The sequence below is a fragment of the Staurois parvus genome, unplaced genomic scaffold (genome assembly GCF_062004578.1).
Source record: "Staurois parvus isolate SC_StPar_1 unplaced genomic scaffold, SC_StPar_1.0 ptg000826l, whole genome shotgun sequence".
In the NCBI taxonomy this organism is placed as follows: domain Eukaryota; kingdom Metazoa; phylum Chordata; class Amphibia; order Anura; family Ranidae; genus Staurois; species Staurois parvus.
In genome coordinates this window covers 878,844-891,326 of record NW_028318622.1, presented here as the reverse complement: position 1 = coordinate 891,326, position 12,483 = coordinate 878,844, and the positions used below count along the sequence as shown (strand labels likewise).

Below are 12,483 nucleotides of genomic sequence, written 5' to 3'. Positions count from 1 at the left end.
TTTCATACTGTCACCAGTCAGTGTCCCTGATCACCGCCATGCTAGTTATATGAAGACGCTGTACTGCACTGGTGACATTATGTAAAAAAAAAAATAGTGAAAATAATTTTTTTAATTTTTTCCGAAAATTTATGACAAAAAATACAACTTCAAAAAACTTGTCATGCCTCTTATGAAGTACGTCGGACTGTCTACTCTGCAAAAAGGGGTCATTTGGGGGATATCTGTCCTGTTCTGACATTTGGGGGATATCTGTACTGTCCTGACATTTGGGGGATATCTGTACTGTCCTGACATTTGGGGGATATCTGTACTGTCCTGACATTTGGGGGATATCTGTACCGTCCTGACATTTGGGGGGTATCTGTACTGTCCTGACATTTGGGGGATATCTGTACCGTCCTGACATTTGGGGGATATCTGTACCGTCCTGACATTTGGGGGATATCTGTACTGTCCTGACATTTGGGGGATATCTGTACTGTCCTGACATTTGGGGGATATCTGTACCATCCTGACATTTGGGGGGTATCTGTACCGTCCTGACATTTGGGGGATATCTGTACTGTCCTGACATTTGGGGGATATCTGTACTGTCCTGACATTTGGGGGATATCTGTACTGTCCTGACATTTAGGGGATATCTGTACCGTCCTGACATTTGGGGGATATCTGTACCGTCCTGACATTTGGGGGATATCTGTACTGTCCTGACATTTGGGGGATATCTGTACTGTCCTGACATTTGGGGGATATCTGTACTGTCCTGACATTTGGGGGATATCTGTACCGTCCTGACATTTGGGGGATATCTGTACTATTCTGACATTCTTGGACCTCAAGAAATTAGATTGGCTGTCAGTACTTCAGGATTGATCAATAGTCAGATCTATACCATAGTTTGTGAACTCTATAACTTTCCTACAGATAAATAATACATCCTAATTTGGGTTATTTTCACCAAAGACATGGAGCAGAATACATCTCGGCCTAAATTTATGAAGAACAATTATTTATTTGTAAACTTTTATAACAGAAACAAAGAAAAATGTGGTTTTTTTTCAAAATTTTTGGTCTTTTTTTGTTAATTTAGCAAAAAATAAAACCCCCGGCGGTGATTAAATACCACCAAAAGGAAGCTCTAGTTGTGTGAAGAAAATGATAAAATTTTAGTTTGGGTACAATGTTGTATGACCGCGCAATTGTCATTCAAAGTGTGAGAGCGCCTAAACCTGAAAAATGGCCTGGGCAGGAAGGGGGAAAATTGCCATATAAAATTGTATTGAAACGGTTAAAAAAAAAAATGTCAGTTATTTTCTCAGCAACAGCCAAGGAATTCAAATTTAAAAAAAAAAAAAAAAATGGCCGCCAACAGATTTGAAATTAGCCTCATTTGCATATTCTGGTTGTCATGGCAACAGAGCACAGGCTTGGTCATTTAACCTCCTGTTCAGTGTGACATCACAGGTCACATGCTCACTTTGAAAGTAGCCTCATTTGCATATTTCCGGTAGTCATGGCAACAGAGCACTGTGACATCACAGGTCACATGCTCAGTGTGACATCACACGGTGAGGGAGCCTCAGATTGTGACTGACCTTTGAAGAGAGAGGAAGCAATTGTAGTTTCTCTTCAGAATCGCTCGCCTTTCGATGTTCAACTTCAACAACCAAACCAGAGAGCATTTTCTGAGCAGAATTCCAGCGCAATCAGCACAGGAGAGAGACGAATTCCCAATGAAGGATCACCAGCAAGTCGCTCAGCCCCATGTTACCGCCCCCAAAAGGGGTGTGGCTGGGGCAATCAGACGGATATTCAAGAAAGACAAGAAAATTTACCCTCTGAACACCAACCAAGAGGGTCCAACACAGCAGAGGGTGGGACCCTTGGTAGAGGACCGCCCACCAACCACACAGCTCCATGTTACCGCCCCTAAAAGGGGTGTGGCTGGGGCAATTAGACGACTATTCAAGAAAGACAAGAAATTTGACCCTCTGAACACCAACCAAGAGGGTCCAACACAGGAGAGGGCGGGACCATCAGCAGAGGGCTGCCAACCAACCGCACAGCCCCATGTTACCGCCCCTAAAAGCGGTGTGCGTAGGGCAATTAGGCGCGGGGTTAAAGCAGCTGCACGCAGGATTTGGCCCTTTTGTCCAATTTGTCAAACGAAAACCAGGAGAGACGCTGATGGTAAGTATTCTAATAGAGAGATATAATGCAAACACTGCAGGGAAATGTAATGTATGTCACCCACATATATACTATATACACCTGGGGGGGTCACTGCCATATACACCTAGGGGGTCACTGCTATATACACCTGGGGGGGTCACTGATATATACACCTAGGGGGGGTCACTGCCATATACACCTGGGGGGGGGATCCCTGCCAGGTCCCCATTAGGGAGACTCACCCTCTCCATGTGTCCTGATCACCATTGTCATCAGGGTGGGAGGTGATGGAAGATCCACCAGGACAAGAAAAGAGGGGAAATCTTCTGATGGGGACACGGCTTCCGGTGACAACTGTCTTGAACTGTCTTGGAGAGATTTCTTCCCAAGTCTTGCTGTGTTCACAGAATAGATGATGAAGGGAAATCTCTCCATTGAGACCCTTCCTATAGCAGGCTAGGGAAACACTAAGACAATGGCTTCCAATTAGCAGCATTTCACAGTTGGCTGACTCTTCAGTTGACCATTGGGCAGCCAATCAGATTTGAATGTGACATTTATCAGGTGGGAGGTGACCGGTAACAGGTGGGAGGTGACCGGTAACAGGTGGGAGGTGACATTTATCTGGTGGGAGGTTACCAGTAACAGGTGGAAGGTGACATTTATCAGGTGGGAGGTGACCGGTAAAAGGTGGGAGGTGACATTTATCAGGTGGGAGGTGACCGGTAATAGGTGGGAGGTGACCGGTAAAAGGTGGGAGGTGACATTTATCAGGTGGGAGGTGACCGGTAATAGGTGGGAGGTGACATTTATCTGGTGGGAGGTGACCGGTAACAGGTGGGAGGTGACATTTATCAGGTGGGAGGTGACCGGTAATAGGTGGGAGGTGACATTTATCTGGTGGGAGGTGACCGGTAACAGGTGGGAGGTGACATTTATCAGGTGGGAGGTGACCGGTAAAAGGTGGAAGGTGACATTTATCAGGTGGGAGGTGACTGGTAACAGGTGGGAGGTGACCGGTATCAGGTGGGAGGTTACCAGTATCAGGTGGGAGGTGACAGCTATCAGGTGGAAGTGGACAGGTATAAGCAGGGGCGGACTGACCATTTGGAAACTCGGGCACTGCCCGAGGGCCCGGGGTCAGTAGGGGGCCCCATGAGATGCCCCTGGTACCTTTTCACAGGGTTTTTTTAGTTTGGAAAAGGACACAGGGGCCCCATGATCCCCTATTGCCCAGGGGCCCCAGGAGTTGTCAGTCCGCCCCTGGGTATAAGGAGTGAAGGAGATGCACGGACCTGACAGGCAGCCCAATGGCAAACAAAGGACTGCACATGGCAGGCTGACAGTGCTGCTGCCCCCATCTCCGCCATTCCCACCATTGTCACTGGGAGTAGTCATGTGGTCAGCCGTGTTCTGGGCTCTGTATGGGGGCTGCAGGAGCAGAAGAAGATTCCTCCTATTTTATCATAGAGCGTCCAGAACATATCCGCCCACAGGACTCACAACCCCCCCTGCACCCCCCACCCCTGCACCCCCCACCCCTGCTCCTGCAGCCCCCACCCCTGCTCCTGCACCCCTCACCCCTGCTCCTGCACCCCCCACCCCTGCACCCCCCACCCCTGCTCCTGCACCCCTCACCCCTGCTCCTGCACCCCCCCCCTGCTCCTGCACCCCTCACCCCTGCTCCTGCACCCCTCACCCCCCACCCCTGCACCCCCCACCCCTGCACCCCTCACCCCTGCTCCTGCACCCCCCCCCCACTCTGTATTACTCAATTATAACATTCTAGTGAGTGCACTTCGTATTTCAGCCTCTAGACCATTACCAGTCCAAGTAGCACCATTGTTGTACAACCGCCGAGATAAAACCAATATAGAATATTGCAATCATAAGTTAGGACAAGCAGAATGATGGGATTGCATTGTGGGGGGAGGGGGGAGTAAATCACCAGCATACTAAGCGGGAAGCACAGCCTGCCTATGTAATGGAGCAGATTGGTGGTCTTTATCACCAGGATCTCAGGGCAGAGAGGATTTCTGATGGCTGACACTTGTCCTGGCACAGAACGCCGTGTACTGAGAATGGACTCCCGGGGCCCAGAACCCCCACATTGTCCATGTATAGAATTCCCATAAAGAGAACCGGGTGACACAAGACACGGAAGACATTCACACATATGTAGAGGAAAAGTAAATGTTGACAGATTCTGTGTAATATCAATGCATGACGTGTAATTCATTTTTTTTTGCTCTCTCCAGGTAAAAACAAAGACCCAACCTCGGATTCATCCGGAGGATACTACATGATCATACGGGATGGATCATACCATAGAGCCATAAGGAGGGGTTCAGACTTCCCAGCAACGTGCAACGGTTCATCTTCATCCGGATCATACCACAGCACAAAATCCAATTTGTCATTTTCATCCAGATCATTCCATAGTACAAAATCCAATTTGTCATCTTCATCCGGAGAATGCTACATGATCATACGGGATGGATCATACCATAGAGCCATAAGGAGGGGTTCAGACTTCCCAGCAACGTGGGATAGTTCATCTTCATCCGGATCATTCCACAGTACAAAATCCAATTTGTCATTTTCATCCGGAGAATGCTACATGATCATACGGGATGGATCATACCATAGAGCCATAAGGAGGGGTTCAGACTTCCCAGCAACGTCATCTTCATCCGGATCATTCCACAGTACAAAATCCAATTTGTCATTTTCATCCGGATCATACCATAGTGCGAAATCCGATGTGCCATCTCCTTCGGAATCCCTATATTTTGACACGGTGAATAATGACCCTTCGCTCGGCACTATTATTGACCAGCCACAGGTACTGTCAATGGAAACATTCACCTTCCATAAAGTACTTGGAAAGGGGGCTTATGGGAAGGTGGTGTTGGCCTCCCATCCCGCCATTGAACAGAAAGTGGCGGTGAAGCTGATTAAAAAAAGTCACCTGGAAGGTGAAGGTGAGTGTGCCATCATAGAGCGCACCGTACTTGAAGTCGGTAGCAAGTGCCGCTTCATCACACATCTATTTGGATCATTCCAGACAGAGGTAAGTTTTTCCATTTTCCATTTCTTCTTCTCTTTCCTGTACTGCGCCCCAACACTGATCCACAACCCCAAAATATTTACTCAAATGGTGACTTTTTGGGAGTCAGAACTTACACAAGGATAAGCTTCCCTCTTGACAGTCTTTGGGCTGATCAATTAGTTCTTCAGCCAATGAGTGAGGAATGGTGAAAGGAGGAGGGGAGCTCCACTTGTGTCCCACATCAGGTTCTCGGAGGGCTCCGGCTGTAGTCGGGGAAGCAGTATGGGAAGGAGCAGAACTCTAGAGCGCCACCTACAAAGCTGGAGGTTGCTTAGGTCAACTGTACAGAGTAGGGGATTTCTTTACAGAAACCATTTACTGAGAGGCTGCCACTGCTGACCTTCGTCTGGCTGACTCTGGACTCAGAACTTGGAGTCGGATCCAGAAGGAGTCTACAGCTAGGAGGACAGAAGTCGTCAGACCTCCTGATCTACATGAGACTTCCAGGATGGTGACCAAACTACTGAAGTGACTGGATCACCCTAACAGCCAGACAAACCCAGTACTGTGATCAGGACAGTCCAGCCATGGCGGCCTACGTATTTACTCTGTTTGGTTTTCTGAACTTGTGTGCGTGTTTCTGTATATTAATCCACAACGTGAAATCTTCCATGTCTAATGTAACCTCTACCTCTTCTTTTCACACAGACTCTGCTGGTATTTGTCATGGAATTCCTCAGCGGAGGGGAGCTTGCGGGATTGATGAAAAAGGAAATTCTGGATCTGAAAGTTGTAAGGTAAGTCCAATGATGGGGTCCACAATGGAGTTGGGGGTGACTGACCACTGAGCATAGGCAATGACGTAGTCAGGCCATTCATACCCCTTCATCCATGCCCCTCCATCCATAACCCTCTATCAATGCCCCTCCATCCATGCCCCTCCATCCATGCCCCTCCACTTATACCCCCCATCCCATGCCCCTCCACTTATACCCCTCCATCCATGCCCCTCCACCCATAACCCTCTATCCCTGCCCCTCCACCCATAACCCTCCATCCATGCCCCTCCATCAATGCCCCTCCACCCATAACCCTCCATCCATGCCCCTCCACTTATACCCCTCCATCCATGCCCCTCCACTTATACCCCTCCATTCATACCCCTTCATCCATGCCCCTCCACCCATAACCCTCCATCCATACCCACCCACCCTTGCCCCTCCAATTATACCCCTCCATCCATGCCCCTCCACTTATACCCCTCCACTTATACCCCTCCATCCATGCCCCTCCACTTATACCCCTCCATCCATGCCCCTCCACTTATAACCCCTCCATCCATGCTCCTCCACCCATAACCCTCCATCCATGACCCCTCCACTGATAACCCTCCACTTATACCCCTCCATCCATGCCCCTCCACTTATACCCCTCCATCCATACCCCTCCACTTATACCCATCCATTCATGCCCCTCCATCCACGCCCCTCCATCCATGCCTCCCTCCACTTATACCCCTCCATCCATGCCCCTCCACCCATACCACTCCACCCACGCCCCACCACCCATACCCCACCATCCATGCCCCTCCATCCATGCCCCTCCACCCATGCCCCCCATCCATGCCCCTCCACTTATACCCCTCCATCCAAGCCCCTCCACCCATGCCCCCCTATCCATGCCCTCCACCCATACTCCTCCATCCATGCCCCTCCACATATACCCCTCCAACCATAACCATCCATCCATGCCCCTCCACCCATACTCCTCCATCCATACCCATCCACCAATTCCCCTCCACCCATGCCCCACCATCCATGCCCTCCACCCATACTCCTCCATCCATGCCCCTCCACCCATACCCCTCCACGTATACCCCTCCACCCATAACCCTCCACCCATGCCCCTCCACGTATACCCCTCCATCCATGCCCCTCCACCCATGCCCCTCCACGTATACCCATCCACCAATGCCCCTCCACCCATGCCCCTCCATCCATACTCCTCCATCCATGCCCCTCCACGTATACCCCTCCACCCATAACCCTCCATCCATGCCCCTCCACCCATGCCCCCCCACCCATGCCCCTCCACGTATACCCCTCCACCCATAACCCTCCACCCATACCCCATTATACATTTTACTTTTATTGGTCTGTAATGATTTAAATGCTAATTTATATTTTTTTTCTCCATCAGATTCATCACTGCGGAGATATTATGCGGCCTGCAGTTCCTGCATTCTCATAAGATCATGCATAGGTAAGTTTTGGATCAGCTGACTAACAGTGGGATATTTAGAGCTGAACCCCAGATAAATGAAAACTCCTCCCTTGTAGTAAGGGGTTCCCACAGCACTGTAAGGGTTAAATGGGTATTTAGGTCTAAGGGACCAATAACAAGGACTTTTACTGACCTCCTTCCCCCGCTCCCCTCTTCTCCTGGATGCTTCAGTTTGGGGGGCGGTCCCTTAGTGTCCTCGGTGTATTGAGGGAGCGGGAGATTGGGTAAATGTCCATATTATTGGTACCCCGGGCATAAACCAGGATTTAACCCTTGCAGTGTGGGGGGAGCTCCACTACAACGGTATTTTATTCTTTTACCCAAATTCAGCTTTCATTTTTTTTGCTTGCAGGAGCCTGTAAACCATTGCTCCAGCGATCAGCAGATTGCCGGTGCCATGCAGGTCTCCTGCAGATCCGTCAGTGTATCTGCTTACCTGTATGGGATATATGGACAAGCAGATACACTGATCCGAATCGATGAACTACCACGGCGGTTCAATGAGAACTACAAGCTGACAGCCTCTAAGGCCGTTGAGACTTGTAGTTTCTCCTTCACATAACACAGTGAATGAGTGACGTGGCCATTTAAATGTGACAGCTAGCGAGGAGGGAGAAGATCCCCTGTTAGCTGTCAAAGTGGGGGAGGGGGGGCGGTCTGATCAGAACATGTTACACTCTGAATATGGGTGTCACATGTAACGTGTTATGAAAGGTGAACATATCTTTTCATCTAATGTGATATATGCAGAGCTAACAGTCCACTTCTTTTCTTCACAGAGACCTCAAACCGCAGAACATTCTGCTGGACGGCGCCGGACACATCAGAATTGCCGATTTTGGCTTGGCCGCAGTTGACATCACAGATTATAACAGGGAATATGAAATGGCGGGATCAATGCTATACATGGCTCCAGAGGTAAGTTTCATGACGTCCTGATATTAGACGCCATTGTAATGTTTATTATGGGATATAGAGAAGACATAAAGGGGGCCCCCCTTTCATTAGATGGAGAATTCCCCCACTGGGGCCCCGGTTGCTGTCACTGGGTCCCCAGGTCAGAACTATATCCAACAAAAGGTGGGAAGTTGAGAGTTGCAGCAGTGTTGGAGCCTCTTTGTAGAGGACATTGAGGCCGGGTGTAGATGGATGGATCTGTCCGCCCGATTCACACATACAAATGGGATAAAAGCTTCAGGAACGCCTCACCTGCTCTACTCCTTCTCTATACCATGGTGAGCGCTTGTGAACATTGAGCTATTGGGCTCCGTACACCTCTGTCTCCTTTAAGAGACGCAAAGTGTACCTCAAGGCAAAACCTTCTTTTAGTATTGGATACAGTGGGCGAGGGTTAGATCCTCTGTCAGGTTTTTATTGGTGTCCCCATTGGGGAGATTCACCCTCTACCTGTATTGGTGACCATTGTCACTGCAAAGGAAATTAGGAGAAAATTGTCCCCTCACTTTGGGAGATGACCTCTGGCTTCCTCTAGGACAGGAATGAAGGGAATGATGGTACACAGACAGCAAAGAATAATCTGCCAGGATTCCGAACCCTAAATTACTCCATCCAAAACTACAAAACAAAAAAGGATTTGACTATTCTTCCACTGTAAGCCCCACCTCCAGTTTTTACAAGCTCCGCCTCAGTTTGATATATTTTGAGTACAATGTTAGGACTCCTGGAGGCTCCATACGTCAGCATGGAGTCTCCTCTGTCCTCTGCCTGGCCTGCCAAGGTCCTAATCCTTCTTTGTCCTCTTTTGTTTCTACAGATCCTTAATGATTCTCCATACTTCAGCTCAGCCGACTATTTCTCCTTGGGGGTGATTGTGTTTGAGATGGCATTCCGCAAACACCCCTTCTGCACCAACCCCAATAAAGTGGGTGACATAGAGCAGAGAATTCTGCACATGTGTCCATATTATCCGGAGACTATGGATCAACACTTGTTTGAATTCCTAGAAAAGGTCAGTATACACAGACATTTACCTTCTATTAAGCCTTTCCAGGCTTCCTTGCATTCAGCTTTTATACCAAAACCAAGGAAGCTGAAATACGTCACTGTCAGAATCAAACATTGAAATGGGGGGTTCTGTTGGTCCCATATATTGTCAGTTTTTCTTATCATATTTCCGTTTTCTTTACAGCTCTTAACCAAAGATCAAGAGATAAGATGGCGTCTTGTGAGGAACGTCAGAGAGCATCCATTCCTCGCCGAGATCAACTGGACCGAGCTGGAGGAAGGAAAGACACCCTCACCGCTGACATCGGGAATGGTAAGTACATACATTCTTCTCTTTGTCGGTGATGTTGTGATCACTGGACAATCGCATAGCCTGAAGACGAGTCTGAATGAATTGTCTTTACTATTGGCCATCATTATTGTTTATGTGTCAGCTCACACCTGCTGTATTCTGGTGATCCCGCCAATAACACACTTCCTGTCCTGGGGTGACGGGATTAGATACACATGACGGGGGTGTTATTGCAGTGTTGTGCTTCTTGGAAGGACCCCTCCTGGGGTAATCGCTGCACTTCGGGGGGTTGGGGGTCACCAAGCTCTGTCACCATTTTCTGTATCACCCAGAAATATTAATGAATGTCTTCTCTTTGCAGATTCCGGAGCAACCCGAATATGGAAGAATAGAAATGGCGGATTTCATACCCAAGGAAGATCCGGAGATGGAGATGGAAGAGCAGAAAAATTTCAGCAAATTCTCTTTCATCAGCGAGCATTTTAAGTTGCAGTTAATGGCAGGAACTCCATCGCCGCCATTACATTCTGTACGTGTGAAGCGGCAACTGTAATATGAGGGAAGACGCGGTGAGGCAAGACGCGGTGAGGCAAGACGCGGTGAGGCAAGACGCGGTGAGGCAAGACGCGGTGACCTGCACTGAGGTGAGGCACTGTGAAGAAATACGCGGTGACCTGCACTAAGGTGTGCTGTGTTTTTTGATGCCGCACATTGGCGCAGTGTTGCGGTAAGAACGGCGCACACAGAGCACAGTTACGTAGCGGTACAAACTGTGCACCATGAAAATCTGCCCCCCGTGCCTTGTGCAAGAAAGCGATCAGGAGAAGGAGCCGAGCACACGGAGAACCTGCAACCAGGTAACCCCACAGATGCCGGGCAGCATGCCAGGGGTGGGTCAGGATTTCATTTGGGGGGGGCGACAATTCGGCATCATTACAGAACGGGGGGTGCAGCATTTCATGCTCTCTATGAACAGAGTGGAGATGCTGGAGGGGGGGGGGACAGGATTTCACCATCATCAGTATTAACAGAGAGCCCAGCGGGAGCTAAACACCCACACAAAGGGTTAACCCCACAGCTGCCAGGGAGGGCGCCAAGCAAACCACATGCAATTAACCCCTTAGTCACCGAGCACCTTTACTATGTAACCAGTGGGTGCGACTTAAAGCCAGATGGATATTTTACTGTAATCATTATTCACAGTCTGGAAGGGTGGGGTTCTGTCACGGCGGGAAGGTAGGGGGGTGTAAGTCTGGAGGGGGGTGGGGATCTGTCAGGGTGGTAATGTAGGGGTGTCAGTCTAGAGGGCATACGTCATGGAAATGGACAGCATACGTCATGGAAATGGACAGCATACGTCATGGAAATGGACAGCATACGTCGTGCAAATGGACGGCATACGGCGTGGAAATGGACGGCATACGGCGTGGAAATGGACGGCATACGCCGTGGAAATGGACGGCATACGCCGTGGAAATGGATGGCATACGGCATGGAAATGGACGGCATACGGCGTGGCAATGGATGGCATACGGTGTGGCAATGGACGGCATACGGCGTGGCAATGGACGGCATCCATTGCCACGCCGTATGCCGTCCATTGCCACGCCGTATGCCGTCCATTGCCACGCCGTATGCCATCCATTTCCACGGCGTATGCCGTCCATTTCCACGGCGTATGCCGTCCATTTCCATGGCGTATGCCGTCCATTTCCAAGGCGTATGCCGTCCATTGCCACGCCGTATGCCGTCCATTGCCACGCCATATGCCGTCCATTTCCATGGCGTATGCCGTCCATTTCAACGCCGTATGCTGTCCATTTCCAAAATGTATGCCGTCCATTTCCAAGCCGTATGCTGTCCATTGCCACGCCGTATGCTGTCCATTTCCACGGCGTATGCCGCCCATTTCCACGCCATTTCCACGCCGTATGCCGTCCATTGCCACGCCGTATGCTGTCCATTTCCACGGCGTATGCCGTCCATTTCAACGTCGTACGCTGTCCATTTCAACGCCGTATGCCGTCCATTTCCACGCCGTATGCCGTCCATTTCCACGCCGTATGCCGTCCATTTCAACGCCGTATGCCGTCCATTGCCACGCCGTACGCCGTCCATTGCCACGCCATACGCCGTCAATTGCCACGCCGTATGCCGTCCATTGTCACGCCGTATGCCGTCCATTGCCACGCCGTACGCTGTCCATTGCCACGCCGTACACTGTCCATTTCCATGATGTATGCTGTCCATTGCCACGCCGTATACTGTCCATATCTATACCGAATAGAGTCCATTTCTGGATGGGGCCCCCTTGATGTTGGGGTCCCATCTCTACCTTCTGAGCATTGTACAGGGAGGTGAACTGGGCACCCTAGACTGATGATTCAGGGACATTCCGATCGCCTTAGGGGGTCAGGAAGGAATTTTTTCCCCATTGGAGACCATCTTACCCAGGGGTTATTTTTTGCCTTCCTCTGGATCATCGAAAGGTTTAGGGACTGATACCGAATATAGTCCATAGCCATACCGTGTACTGTCCATAGTCATACCGTATACTGTCCATATCTATACCGTGTACTGTCCATATCTATACCGTATACCGCCCATATCTATACCGAATATAGTCCATTCCTGGATGGGGTCCCCTTGATGTTGGGGTCCCATCTCTACCTTCTGAGCATTGTACAGGGAGGTGAACTGGGCACCCTAGACTGAT

The 12,483-nt window shown here is 49.7% G+C and overlaps 1 long non-coding RNA gene across 6 annotated transcripts in view; it reads right to left on the bottom strand.

Annotated features, from left to right (window-relative positions):
* Nucleotides 1-12,483, bottom strand: part of LOC149443917 (uncharacterized) — a 496,075-nt gene that overhangs the window by 280,632 nt on the left and 202,960 nt on the right. The gene's annotated exons all lie outside the window — the stretch shown is intronic.